Genomic DNA, 10,051 nt, shown 5'->3' on the forward strand with positions numbered 1-10,051 from the left:
TATTCTCAAATTTATAATAATGTTACTGCACCCCTTGTCACTGACAGTAAATTCATTGTAACTCTCTTGAAATCATGAGAGCTTCTTTGATGATGCACTTGTTGAAGAATTACAATTAGAAACCTCTTGTACAAAAAGCTTTCTAAACTTGTTTCCTCTAAATTGTCGTTTCTTGAAAATGCCTTTACGTTTCATCATCTTCAATAAACACAACAAAACACATGTAAACAAGCACTGCAAACGTAAGTATAACAACTACTCACAATCACACTTGAACAAAACTAACTGGGTGTTTGAAAGTGTGTTGTTTACAAACAGCAGCAACAAAAGAATACTGACCATTGCATTCCAGATAGCCAACACACTCGGAAATAAAAAAAAAATCCCTAACGTGCAAAGAAGGAGACATAAAGATCTAAAATATATGCAGAAAAGTGGGTGACAGAAAAGTGGGCGTGGCACATAAACACATGTGGTAGGAAAATGCTCTTTAAATGCACTCCGTCTTCAGGCCATGAGTGCCCTACCGGGACCATCCGACCGCCATGTCATCCTCGGTGGAGGATGCGGATAGGAGGGGCGTGGGGTCAGCACACCGCTCTCTCGGTTGTAAGATGGTATTCTTGACTGAAGCCGCTACTATTCGGTCGAGTAGCTCCTCAGTTGGCATCATGAGGCGGAGTGCGCCCTGAAAAATGGCAACAGCGCATGGCAGCCTGGATGGTCACCCATCCAAGTGCCAACCATGCCCAACAGCGCTTAACTTCAGTGATCTCACAGGAACTGGTGTATCCACTGCAGCAAGGCCGTTTCCCACTCTTTAAATGCTCAAAAAAAATTTTGTTCAGCAAAATCCTTTTCAGAATAGTTAAATAAAACCTTACTCCATCGAAATATGATGAAAACCGAAAATCGATATTTTTCAACCTGAACCACGGTGTGGTCCCCTTAAGATACAAACGAATTGCAGACATTGACTGTGAGCAGGCACCACATATAATTAAGATGAGCCACTCAATGATCTCTTCAGTGCAAATGCACACCAGACTCAAACTCTTTTGTGAACTGGTGAAATGCTATGAGTAGTGAGGGTAATAGAAAACTGTCACTATATTATTAGTGTATGGATAAGCTGAGAATTTGGGTCTGACAGTAGACGTGCTAGTGTAGTCCATGCAGTTGCAATGATCACTGTGTCCAGATGGCTTTGTGGTGAGAGCACCTGCCTGGTACGCAGGAAACCAGGGTTCGAATTACAGTCCGCCACACATTTTCAACTTCACCCATTGATTTCATTCAGTGCCCACTACGAACACACGCCCTATATTACATTCATTCACGAACTGTTATTCATCTTAATTATTGTTATGGAGTACTGCAATATCTCAATTCCAAATTGTCCTTTCTAAACTCTATAAAACAAGATACTTGTATCCAGGAACTACTATTCCTTCACCTTCATGCTCCCAAACAAAAATATAAAAGAAGGTCCCCAACTATCTCATATGACATTGGAATAATACTCCCAATACTTCTAGTCTCTCTTTTTAACTTAGTCCAAACATTCCTTTGGTGTATACATTAATCACACAACTCTCTCTTCCTAACACAGTCCTGATGCTCCCCGGCATCGACATAAATACTCATTAGTTCACTACAATTCTTTCCTTCACCTAATGACAATTAAACAACCAAGAAAAATTCAGACAACTCTCACTATATTGAACTCAGAAGAACCTTCCCCACATTTCCAATAACTCAGCTAAAAGAGTGCATATTACTTTCCCATTAACTATCTCTTCACCACACTTATTCACGGATCTTCACTTCACTTGTGAAATCCCTAATACAATATACTCATTTTGCCAGAACAACATTACACACATCATTTATTCCTCTTTCTACTGCTACTGTTAATTAATTTCATAAAAATATCCGTAGAGAACACATTTAAAGATCCCATCCTGTAATATTTTTTGACATGAAACATCTACCTACAGGAGAAAAACACTTCCAGTGTATACATATCAGAATTACAGTCACACAATATCCATTGTTTCACTGAATCTAACCAACACACACAACTCTGACTCAAGCAGACTCACACAGAATCAATCTACACAATCCAAAATTTTGGAAAAACAATAGCACTCCATGTGTTAAAGTGGAATCACATCTTTTAAAAAAAAATCTACATTACCTAACTGTCTCTACAGTGTTTCTATTTGAGGAAGGATTTCATACTGCTAACATGGTATACTACTGCTGACATGGTGTACATCATATGATTTCCTTGATAGCCTCTGGTTCAATTGCACTCATATGTGCAATCTGTGAAATTTGCAGTAACTCGTTGGACACTGAAAGAATTTGTGACACAATGCCTTCTGTTTGTTTGAGAGCATGTGGGGCTTCATAATGACCTTCTGACCAATGCAATACTGACATATTTTGGCCTTCTTATCGGCTTCCTTTTCCTTGTGACCAACTCAATGTTCCATAATGTCAGATTTACCACCTCTTCCTGTAACTGCTTTCTCCATGGTGGAAAATCTACCAACTCCCTCAGATAATCCTGTGGTTGTCAATTTCTCAATACTGTAATTGGCAGAAGGAGTTTGGTGTGTATGGGAACTGATTCATTATATCCTGAAAATCTGTTAAAAAGACGCCCTGCAATGAATGTTGCTTTGCACAATATAGTCGGCATAAGCACGTAGTTCCCTCATTATTCTCTCCATGGTGTTCGACAGTGGGTGGTAAGTTTAAACAGAGATAGGCTTTCTTCAGTGTCACAACCCACTGGTGTAGTCTGAACTGTGGTCCCTTATTTGAGATAATGTTATCTATGTCCAAATTGTTTCAGGAAACCCTTTCATAGTGTCTTGGATACTGTCTTCACCACTGCTCTCCTCACCAGAGTCAGAGTTACGAACTTGTATGTGAATTTGACCATGAATATAATGTAGCCAAAACCATGTTTCATCCCAGAAAGAGGGCCTTGGAGATCTATTGCTGCAAGCTCACTTAATTCTCTCAGTACTTTAGGATGCAGAAGTGCCTGGTTTGGTTGGGTGCAAGGACTGGCCTTCTGAAAATCCTTATAAATGGACAAAACTTTGCATATTCTCCTCTCCACGTCACTGAAGTGGCAAATCTTCTTCAACTTCAAGCAACACTTCTTTGGACCAATATGAGCATAGCTGAAGTGCATGTCCAAATGATCTTATTTATGAGGTTCTCAGGTATGCACAGCAACCAGAGTAATAGTCTAAATTTTGATGGTGAAAGAGAATCCCTTTTCTCCACAGGTAGTACTGCATTACTGCAGTCTGCCTCTTGTCTTTCCATTAATTCTTTATATCAAGAAATGCTGGATACTTGTATTGTTCCTTTATGATTTCTTTGATGGATGTAGTCACATAATTTTCAAATGCCACATTCTTGAGGTGAATAACTGTTCTCCTCTAAGTCTCCATCCAGTTCCACCATTAAACCAACTTGAGGGCATGACAGTGCAGCTGCAATGATGTCAGTCATTCCTGGCACATGACTAATCGTGAAGTTGCACTGTTGCAAATACAAAACCCATCTAGCAAGTCATCTATGCCTTCATTTGATGGTTAACAAAACTTGCAAGGCTTTATGATCAATGTAAATTCTGTTTCTTCACCCAACCAAGAAATAATTAAATTTATGAAAGCTCAAATCACTGTGAGAGCTCCTGTCACAGAATAATTCCTTTCACATTTTGAGAGTACCCTACTTCCAGAAGCTAAGGTCTTCTTTATCAGATTGCCATCTTCCCCCTATTCCTGAAAAATTGCCATGTTCAGTCCAGTCTTGGAGCTATCTGGTGCCATGCAAAACTTTGTTGATATATCAGGATGTGATAGCATTGGGCAGTTACTAGTGCTTTCTTTGATGCCTGGAATTTCCCCTCCACTTCTGTGTCCCACATCCAATGTGTCTTCTTGCCTGTTAATTCACACAGATAAGTCTCTATAATGTCTCCACATTTATGAGAAGCACTTGTAAAAGTTTATCAGTCTGAGATATAGTCTCAGTTGTCTTCTTGTTTTCGGCATTGGGGGTACTGAAGTATTGCCTCAATCTTGTCTGGGCTGGGTGAGATTTCTCTCTTGTGATGATGTGCCCCAAGAATTTGATCTGCATGGACTGTTCTTTGCATGGACCCAAAACAAGATTTTTTTAATGTTTGCAGTAATGCTGTAGTTTTGTAAAGTACAGAGCAGCGCACTCAGAACTATGTTGTGTTCCTCCCAACAGCTTTCTGCTTTTAGATCATCAACATAACTTGTCACATGTTGTCATGTTCACTTGTTCAGTATACTGTCTAGGCCTCGAATGAATGCTGCAGATGAAAGATTTAATCCAAACATGAGGCATTTAAATTGGTACCATCTAGTGAAGATGAGAATACTGTCATCACAATGGTTCTAATTCCATGTGCCAGGAATTCAGCTGCAAATCAGTCAATGAGAAGACCATTATACCATGCAGTTTCTGCAATAGTTCTTCTTGGTTTCCTGGCCTGATCATATTGATTTGTTGTAAATCAAGAACTAAGTGAATTTTGCCATATTTCTTTGTCACCGTGTGCAATGGACTGATATGTTATGAGATTGCCAGTTCAATTACTCTATCTTCAAGCATCTTCCTTATTTCCTAACACCTTATATTTTTGTGCCAGTGGAATTGCATAAGGTCATATGCAAAATTCTTGATATGTCTTTACTTTGAACTTGTACTGAAAATTCTTTGCCACAACAGGTTTTGGTACAATTAATGCCACAATATTCTGCAATACCTTAACCCAATTCTTCTCCCTCATGTGAATTGATGTCACAAAGTTCATGTACCTTCTGTTTAATGTTTTGTTCAGTCTCACAACTCACTGAAAACTCCTCTCTCACTAGTTGTCTTGTCCCCACAGATACATTCCTTCATACCTGAGTAGTGCTGTCAGGATCCCTTTTAACTGTATCTTTCCTATTGTAACTGTGATTGCTGGGTGCAGATCTTGCATAGTGATGTTCTCTTTCTCTTCAAATAATGCTTCTTCCATGTCCTTGTATCCTATCAGATTTATTTGGCTGGTTGCAGTATCATTAATGGAGGCTACTGCCATTATACCCACATCTCTCTTCTAAGTCATTGTGATAATGATTTGACTCCATTATTATTTCTCTCAGGTTGGGTTGTTGTATTTTGATAATCTCTGCCTGATGTCTGCTCCTCTCCTGTTTGTTCCAATTCTTTCTCAATTGTTGTCCAACTGTCATTCTGGTTAACAGTTCCAGTCTCCTTGGTTTGGTGAGTATGGACAAAATTGTTCTCTTCCTTGAGGTCTAAATGGTTTGTTGCTATGCTTATTGTAGTGAGATTGGGGTCCAACAAAACTGTTTTCTGACTCCCCTCATCTTCCTTATACATTGTTCTCACCAAGTGCAAAGTCCAGTTCCTCTTGAAAGATTCTATCTTCTCCATGATGTCCTGTGAGTACTTGTTGATAGTTTGCTGGTAGTTTCATGTAGTTGTTGTTGTGGTCTTCAGTCCTGAGACTGGTTTGATGCAGCTCTCCATGCTACTCTATCCTGTGCAAGCTTTTTCATCTCCCAGTACCTACTGCAACCTACATCCTTCTGAATCTGCTTAGTGTATTCATCTCTTGGTCTCCCTCTACGATTTTTACCCTCCACGCTGCCCTCCAATACTAAACTGGTGATCCCTTGATGCCTCAGAACATGTCCTACCAACCGATCCCTTCTTCTGGTCAAGTTGTGCCACAAACTTCTCTTCTCCCCAACCCTATTCAATACTTCCTCATTAGTTATGTGATCTACCCATCTAATCTTCAGCATTCTTCTGTAGCACCACATTTCGAAAGCTTCTATTCTCTTCTTGTCCAAACTATTTATTGTCCATGTTTCACTTCCATACATGGCTACACTCCATACGAATACTTTCAGAAATGACTTCCTGACACTTAAATCAATACTGGATGTTAACAAATTTCTCTTCTTCAGAAACGCTTTCCTTGCCATTGCCAGCCTACATTTTATATCCTCTCTACTTCGACCATCATCAGTTATTTTGCTCCCCAAATAGCAAAACTCCTTTACTACTTTAAGTGCCTCATTTCCTAATCTAATTCCCTCAGCATCACCCGACTTAATTAGACTACATTCCATTATCCTTGTTTTGCTTTTGTTGATGTTCATCTTATATCCTCCTTTCAAGACACTGTCCATTCCATTCAAATGCTCTTCTAAGTCCTTTGCTGTCTCTGACATAATTACAATGTCATCGGCGAACCTCAAAGTTTTTATTTCTTCTCCATGAATTTTAATACCTACTCCAAATTTTTCTTTTGTTTCCTTTACTGCTTGCTCAATATACAGATTGAACAACATCGGGGAGAGGCTACAACCCTGTCTTACTCCCTTCCCAACCACTGCTTCCCTTTCATGTCCCTCGACTCTTATAACTGCCATCTGGTTCCTGTACAAATTGTAAATAGCCTTTCGCTCCCTGTATTTTACCCCTGCCACCTTTAGAATTTGAAAGAGAGTATTCCAGTCAACATTGTCAAAAGCTTTCTCTAAGTCTACAAATGCTAGAAACGTAGGTTTGCCTTTCCTTAATCTTTCTTCTAAGATAAGTCGTAAGGTCAGTATTGCCTCACGTGTTCCAGTGTTTCTACGGAATCCAAACTGATCTTCCCCGAGGTTGGCTTCTACTAGTTTTTCCATTCGTCTGTAAAGAATTCGTGTTAGTATTTTGCAGCTGTGACTTATTAAGCTGATAGTTCGGTAATTTTCACATCTGTCAACACCTGCTTGCTTTGGGATTGGAATTATTATATTCTTCTTGAAGTCTGAGGGTATTTCGCCTGTTTCATACATTTTGCTCACCAGATGGTAGAGTTTTGTCAGGACTGGCTCTCCCACGGCCGTCAGTAGTTCCAATGGAATATTGTCTACTCCGGGGGCCTTGTTTCGACTCAGGTCTTTCAGTGCTCTGTCAAACTCTTCACGCAGTATCATATCTCCCGTTTCATCTTCATCTACATCCTCTTCCATTTCCATAATATTGTCCTCAAGTACATCGCCCTTGTATAGACCCTCTATATACTCCTTCCACCTTTCTGCTTTCCCTTCTTTGCTTAGAACTGGGTTTCCATCTGAGCTCTTGATATTCATACAAGTTGTTCTCTTATCTCCAAAGGTCTCTTTAATTTTCCTGTAGGCGGTATCTATCTTACCCCTAGTGAGATAGGCCTCTACATCCTTACATTTGTCCTCTAGCCATCCCTGCTTAGCCATTTTGCACTTCCTGTCGATCTCATTTTTGAGACGTTTGTATTCCTTTTTGCCTGTTTCACTTACTGCATTTTTATATTTTCTCCTTTCATCAATTAAATTCAATATTTCTTCTGTTACCCAAGGGTTTCTAGTAGCCCTCGTCTTTTTACCTACTTGATCCTCTGCTGCCTTCACTACTTCATCCCTCAAAGCTACCCATTCTTCTTCTACTGTATTTATTTCCCCCATTCCTGCCAATTGCTCCCTTATGCTCTCCCTGAATCTCTGTACAACCTCTGGGTCTTTTAGTTTATCCAGGTCCCATCTCCTTAAATTCCCACCTTTTTGCAGTTTCTTCAGTTTTAATCTACAGGTCATAACCAATAGATTGTGGTCAGAGTCCACATCTGCCCCTGGAAATGTCTTACAATTTAAAACCTGGTTCCTATATCTCTGTCTTACCATTATATAATCTATCTGATACCTTTTAGTATCTCCAGGGTTCTTCCATGTATACAGCGTTCTTTCATGATTCTTAAACCAAGTGTTAGTTATGATTATGTTGTGCTCTGTGCAAAATTCTACCAGGCGGCTTCCTCTTTCATTTCTGTCCCCCAATCCATATTCACCTACTATGTTTCCTTCTCTCCCTTTTCCTACACTCGAATTCCAGTCACCCATGACTATTAAATTTTCGTCTCCCTTCACAATCTGAATAATTTCTTTTATTTCATCATACATTTCTTCAATTTCTTCGTCATCTGCAGAGCTAGTTGGCATATAAACTTGTACTACTGTGGTAGGTGTGGGCTTCGTATCTATCTTGGCCACAATAATGTGTTCACTATGCTGTTTGTAGTAGCTTACCCGCATTCCTATTTTCCTATTCATTATTAAACCTACTCCTGCATTACCCCTATTTGATTTTGTGTTTATAACCCTGTAGTCACCTGACCAGAAGTCTTGTTCCTCCTGCCACCGAACTTCACTAATTCCCACTATATCTAACTTCAACCTATCCATTTCCCTTTTTAAATTTTCTAACCTACCTGCCCGATTAAGGGATCTGACATTCCACGCTCCGATCCGTAGAACGCCAGTTTTCTTTCTCCTGATAACGACATCCTCTTGAGTAGTCCCCGCCCGGAGATCCGAATGGGGGACTATTTTACCTCCGGAATATTTTACCCAAGAGGACGCCATCATCATGTAATCATACAGTAAAGCTGCATGCCCTCGGGAAAAATTACGGCTGTAGTTTCCCCTTGCTTTCAGCCGTTCGCAGTACCAGCACAGCAAGGCCGTTTTGGTTATTGTTACAAGGCCAGATCAGTCAATCATCCAGACTGTTGCCCTTGCAACTACTGAAAAGGCTGCTGCCCCTCTTCAGGAACCACACGTTTGTCTGGCCTCTCAACAGATACCCCTCCGTTGTGGTTGCACCTACGGTACGGCTATCTGTATCGCTGAGGCACGCAAGCCTCCCCACCAACGGCAAGGTCCATGGTTCATGAGGGGGAGTTTCATGTAGCAGGATGTAATTATTTCTGATGGACTGCACTCTCAGTCCACAAATTTCAAGCATTAGGCAATGTGCATCAAGAAATTGAGTTTTCTTGAGCACCACCTCAAAGGATTTAAAATGGCTTCTAAAACCAGATCCTTGTAAGTTCCACCCCCTATAATCCCTTGTTTAATTCTCTCCCATGTTACCTTTGAGCAACAGTTTGCCAAAAATGCTTCCTTAAATTATCCATATGTTGTGCATCATAACACTATGGATGTCATTCTCACTGTGGTTTTGCTTTCCAGGCAACCAAAGAGAAATACCAGCTTATGCCTTACTGCCCATGAAGGTGGTAATGACTGATCAAGTTGTGTGACCCATGCCTTGGGATGTAAGATATTGCCATTATCCCAGAATGTTTGAAATTTGTGAACTGATAGAAGATGTTTGCAATCAAAAGATTCTTCCCCTCATAATCTCATTCTGTTTTCTGTTGGTGAGCCTCGTCTTTCTTTGGTGTCTTGTAAGTTAAGAGAATCTTCTTGACTGCAATTATCTCATGGACTACTGCTGCTAGTCTCTCAAGCATGACTTCTACTGAGTGACATACAATTGTGAGCACCACACCTCTTCTTGTCAGCTCAGCATATCTGCTACCATTTCCTTGAAACCTCTGTGATCTTCTGCTATTGTAGATGATTTAATTCCTCATTCTTCTTTGAAAGCAGGTAGTGACTGCACCTCTGTGATTTCTGCAATTGGTACTGGATTTGTTACATCTGATTCCTCGCATACTCTGCATGTTTCTGTTCTTCAATTTCAGGGTTACTAATCTTCAGCTGTTGCAAGACTTCACATAGACAACTGTCCATCTCTTCTGGCAAATGCGCAATCCTCTCTTCTATAGTCATAACATGCCTCTCTACCATTTCAAATAAATTTGCATGCTCCTGTTGTTGACCTTGCACTGAACATTGCTGACGTTTTGCTGCAAGCTCAGAACATGGTCTTATTTCATTGCCATTTCACCCACCCATGTTGCTAATTTTGTCAAGTCCTCTTGTATTTCCTTCATCACCTCTTTCATTTCTTTCATTGTCTTGTGCATTTTTCTTTCGACATTTCCTTGCCAGTTGATTCTGCTCTTTTGCTTCCTCATCCACTCTTGTTAGAAATTCAAGGATCCTGATGTTTGTGTGCCTTGGTTCAGATGGTC

The 10,051-nt window shown here is 40.2% G+C and overlaps 1 pseudogene; it reads right to left on the reverse strand.

Moving 5' to 3' along the window:
* Positions 1-696: 696 nt before the first annotated feature.
* Positions 697-814, reverse strand: LOC126475744 (5S ribosomal RNA; annotated as a pseudogene).
* Between the last annotated feature and the right edge of the window lie 9,237 nt (positions 815-10,051).

Source organism: Schistocerca serialis, chromosome 4 (assembly GCF_023864345.2).
Source record: "Schistocerca serialis cubense isolate TAMUIC-IGC-003099 chromosome 4, iqSchSeri2.2, whole genome shotgun sequence".
In the NCBI taxonomy this organism is placed as follows: domain Eukaryota; kingdom Metazoa; phylum Arthropoda; class Insecta; order Orthoptera; family Acrididae; genus Schistocerca; species Schistocerca serialis.